Here is a 5,536-nt window from a genome sequence, read left to right on the forward strand (position 1 = left end):
GCCTTAATGCAAAGGGTGTTAGATTGGGAAAAATAGTCTGAATGGTGCCTGACAGGGAAATATATAGGGTATAGGTGATATATCGGGAAAAATGCCCAGGTTTAGGGTGTTGCATGGTTGTTGATGATGACCACGAAAAGTAATGGGTGGCATCGTTTTCTTTGATTCATGTTACACGAATGACAGGAGACAGATGATAAAGGATTGTTGGGTCCTTGATTGCAAGTACGAACGATGGTGGTTTTGGTCAAAGCTTGCAAGCGACGAACGATAGGTGTTTATGAAACAAAATTGTGCATAGCTGATGGTGAAAGGATGAGAAGCGTTTACTGTTGGACGGTTATGGAAAAGGAAAGAAGATAGTTGATTGGTGCTAGGGTATGCGAAAAAGATAAAATGAATGGGGAGTTCTGTTTTAGTTTGTAGATGGGCTAGGTGGGTAAAAAAATGTGTATTTTAGGGAAATAGGGGGAAGTGGTTGATAAAGGAAAACAAAGAAGGGTAATAGGGTTTGGGGGTTAAAAAAAACACAAGGGTCCAAGGGAATTCTAAAACCTGATTAAATATTTGTTTTTCATATTCAAGGGGTTTGAGAGCAAAACGACTTGCATTGGTACTCAAAACTGAAAATTTGTCTTCTTGTCTCCAATGAAAATTTGTAAGCACTCCTCCTTAAATCTCTTTCCTTCAGAATCCAAACCTTGATTGAGCTCAAAAGTATCGGTAGGATCCTTGGTGTTCTTGAATAAAAAATGAAAAATAAGAAAAAACCATAAAATTGGGTTGCCTCACATTAGAGCACTTTTGTTTAACATCGTTAGCTCGATAAACTGATTCAGAAGACAAATTCAGTGAGAGATACTTCCTCCACTTCATACGCTTTTTTTCCAATTGAGACATTCCTTGTGGGAAATTCTACGACCATAGAATTACTTCATTTTTTCTTGTAAATTCAGGCGTTCTTATAAGCATTTGTTCAAATATCTTCCATCTTTAAAAACTTGTTTGAAACAATAACGAATAAGGTATCTCTTTTGCCCAAAAATGTGTTCTTCAAATGCTCTAACGATAGTATAATGCTAGCTTTGATTCTTGAAATATAGAATGTAAAAGTTTATATTTAGAAGGCATGAAACTTAACGTCTTTACTTAGTTATGTTAGAGTCATTATCCAATTTAAATGCCTTTATTCAAATTCCTACACAAAAAGACTTGTGATTCACTGGAAAAAAATTATGTTCAACATATTTCTCCACAACATATTTTATCGACATGGCTAACATTAGACAGAGTAATCCGAGCAGGATATCAGGGAGTGACTTGAACGATTGTCCTCCATGTCTGTGATATAGAAATCCACTAGAAATGTTAAGTCATTTACTTGGACAAAAATATTCTACGAGTCTCCTTTCGAATATATAACTGGTATGTCAACAAACTGAATAACCACTCTTATCTCTTTCAAAGGACCATTGTTTAGTAATTTAATAATAGATAAAAGCATAACGTTAATCGATTCACCAAGATCGTACGTAGCCTTTTTAATTCGTATGTTACCTATTTTGCATAGAATGGAAAATATACTGTCGTAACCGCCTTTCAGGTGAGCTCGGAATTGGGCTTTGACTTAAATAAGTGGGTTAGAATCGCCACCGATCATTTATTTTAAGAACAAAAATTAGGTTGATCGGACACCTCGGTTTGTTTTTTTTACCTGATCTGCGTCTTATCAAAAATATGTCAGCCTCAGGAGTCGGTTACAGTCAAGGAAGGATTAGCACCCTTGTACTGCCCTTTCGGTGCTAATTTAATTTCTAGTTGTCTTAATTAAGAAAATTCCAAGTTCAATTAGAAGTAAAAATTCGATTCAAATTACTTACCTCCAATCGATTAAAAAATACCCCTAAAAAGTTAAAAAGTTGTTATATTGCAAAAATAAAATATTGAATTAATCAAAAGGAAAAATTAGCATACCGAGAAATAAACGGAAATAAAATTAAAAGAATATAACACAAAAAAATAAATGGACTAAACTCATGCCCAACAAGGGGTCGGATCATGTATATTATGAAAACGTGGAAGAAAAATAATAAAAACAAATAATGTAAAAGGAAGAAAAAAGAATTTAAAATTAATTAAATTTAAAAATAAAAATTGTGATGCAAAAATAAAATAGAGAAAAGTAAGTGCGAATTTGATAATTAAAACAAAGTGCAGGACATATTTAAAAAGAAATTTTAATGAAATTCAGCAAAAGGGATAAAATCAATTTTCAAGAAAAGTTTCAGGGACTAAAACCGTAGTTTGACCCTATCCATGGAAAATACGTGAATCCTGGGGCTTTGAATCGGGTTCACGGGTCGACTATATAACCCAACAAAATACACAAACAACTCTCATTTTCCACATACCCTCTTAAATGGATCAAAAATCCCTTTTTTCTTTTATCTGAAACATTAATCGTGTTCTTCATAAAAATGAAGAACACTCCATCGAAATTCATATGAACCCATATTCAGGTCGTGCATATTCAGGTCGTGTGCCGCCTCGCCGGCCGCCGTGGACTGGCACCAGCCGCCGTTCATCGACGACGAAACAAAACATTTTTTATACCATTCGAAAGCCCTCACCCTCCTCTTTTCAAATGCCTTAACGGTTTTCATCGAAACGCCTCGTAGAGAACTATATCTAATGAAGATCTTTCAAAAAAAAGTTCTCTTTGAATCATCGACTTTTCCTTTTCGTATAAAAAATAAACAAAACAAACCCCATCAACCACATGCAAATGAACCAAGAAAGGTAAAGGAAGTACCTTTTTTATTTCTTTTCTTTTCGAAGTTTACAAGTGCTTTTGCTTTGATTTTGCAGGAATTTATAGCCTAAGAATTCCTTATTTTTCTTTCGGTTTAGTGTTTCATTAGGATAGAAATACATGTTTTCTTTTCCGTTATTTTTTAATCCTATGAAATCACGTTGTTAGGTTGTGGTGGTTGATTGTACCGAGAAAATAGTTTCCCACTAGGGGATATTCTCTTCAGATCTGACTGAAAACCCAGGGGTTGTGGAGTTGAATCCCTTATTGCTAGGCAGTCGCTTGGATTAGGGTTGATAGAAACCCATATCTTTTATCTCTTTCTTAGGCCGTTGGATTGGCTGCAGATCCAATGGCTTAGGATCGGCTGCGGTGTGGTAATATTCTTAGTGTTTCAAAAAACCCTAGGTGTTATGAAATCTGGGTCGTTCGATCGATGCTTGATCCTACGGCTGGGAACGTGCGACGCTTTTACTTGAATTAGAAACCCGAGTTCGTTGGGCCTCTATCTGTTGGACTCTTAACCAGGTCGGTTTGTTGGGTCAGGCTTGCCACCCGATTGAGCTCATTCATGCCCTCATTCTGGACTTGAACTTGGACTCCCTGTTAGACCAAATAACATAAAAAAAGAAAATAAATAAAAAGAAAATAATAAATAATAAACCATAATAATATAATAAATAATATATATAATAATACTATACTATAATATATAATATACATATAAAAATTTTCAAAAACTATATAATATATATATTTTCAAAATGTTTTCAAAAACTATATATTATATATATGTTTTCAAAATGTTTCCAAAAACTATATGTTATATATATTTTCAAAATATTTTCAAAAACTATATATTATATATATGTTTTCAAAGTGTTTTCAAAAACTATATATTATATATATGTTTTCAAAGTGTTTTCAAAAACTATATTTATATATATGTTTTCAAAAACTATATGTTTTCATATTTTCAAAATGTCTTTAAAACTATATATCATATATATATTTTCAAAATGTAAAAACTATATATCATATATATATTTTCAAAATGTTTTCAAAAACTATATATTATATATATGTTTTCAAAAACTATATATATATGTTTTCAAAAACTATATATTATATATATTTTCAAAATGTTTTCAAAAACTATATGTTATATATATATTTTTAAAAAACATATTATATATTAAATAGAATCTCGAGCGAAATTGAGTGACTACAATTGCCCCTATTTTCCCATTATCGTGTAACGAAAATAGGGCAAAGGCAAAGAGGCACAAATTTTCTTTCGGTGCATATGGGCAATCTACTTCTATGAGAATGGTTGACTTTTGAGCTTGAAATTCAACTTAAAGTTGCTGTTGAATTCTTATCAACTAACCTTCATTGTGGAATTGAGATTCAAAAGATAAAGAGGGATGACTTCTTGTTGATGAGCCATATTATGGATGACTTCAGGAATTGATTTTGAACAATGATATCCTTCACTGTGAATTTAAAATCATAATTCAAAATTTGAATTGGAAAAGTGGCTTCTTGTTGCCAATATTTGTTAGCCTTGGTATTCTTCTCGGTTTAAAGGCCTCGGTGTGAGAATTTGACCGAAAAGTAGTTCCTCGCTACTACCTTGTGGTAAATAGGTCCTCGAGTTGAACATAATCAAACTCGAAAGTTCTCACTGACATATAACCCTTCTTGCCTCAAGCTATGTTGTACTAGGCTGGGAGATAACCCCCTGTTGTTGTAGATGACTCATTTGTTTTAAAACTAAGTCAATCCATTTGGGCACAATATCATTCTTCGTGAAGTTGAAATCGTGGATGGCTCCTTCTCTGTGAAGTTGAGCTTTGAATTTGATGTCCTTCATTGTGAAGTTGAAATCCAATATTGCTTCGAGTTTAATATCTTTCGTTGTGAAATTGAAAAATTGACTCCACCAAGAATTTGCAAAATTATGCATATATGTGATGCTATGGATGCAATGCTCTTATGTGTGCCTAAAATGCATATATGAAATATGTTATTTTAGGATTTGGAGAGAAATCTCAATCTCTGGTTGTCAGGCTTGGTGACCCTTGATTCTGGAATCTCGAATTTCGATTCCTAATCTTGGATTCTTTAACATGCTTGAATCCAGTGTACAAAATGTTATTTTTATTCTTGATTTGGGCAATGCTTTTTAATCAACTCAAGTATGGTGCATAAGCCTTGATATGCTTCCAAATATCTGTACTTTTTCAAAATCTTTGCACGGTAATACTCATATATCTTTTCAAAAGGGAATAAATCATTAGATTCAAATTTAACCCAAGATGCTTAAAAGGAATTGACTTAGAGAAATTACCATATTTATTTATAAGGAAAAAGAACAAATAGTACATGACAAACATTCTGGAAAGTCAATATATAAAAGAAATATAAGTAGATGCCTTAGATCTCAATAATGCAGGTGCTTTTGAACTATTACACCGTTAGATGACTTTTGAGTACATCATTTGTTAAGGGAACTTCGAAAATGCGACAATATTCGGGAGTGTAACATTTCTCCGAATCGTTAAGTCTGCAGAAGATTTGGATGGTGTGACGCTTTACTATCTTCATCCGAAACCTTTCCTGAATCATTATCCAAATTACCCTTTTGGGTTTTCAACTTGGATCCATCATTGGCTTCAAGACGCCCTTTGCGGGTTTTTGTATTGGGACCCACTTTTTTTT

Source organism: Hibiscus syriacus, unplaced genomic scaffold (assembly GCF_006381635.1).
Source record: "Hibiscus syriacus cultivar Baekdansim isolate YM2019G1 unplaced genomic scaffold, ASM638163v2 tig00112264_pilon, whole genome shotgun sequence".
Taxonomy (NCBI): Eukaryota; Viridiplantae; Streptophyta; class Magnoliopsida; order Malvales; family Malvaceae; genus Hibiscus; species Hibiscus syriacus.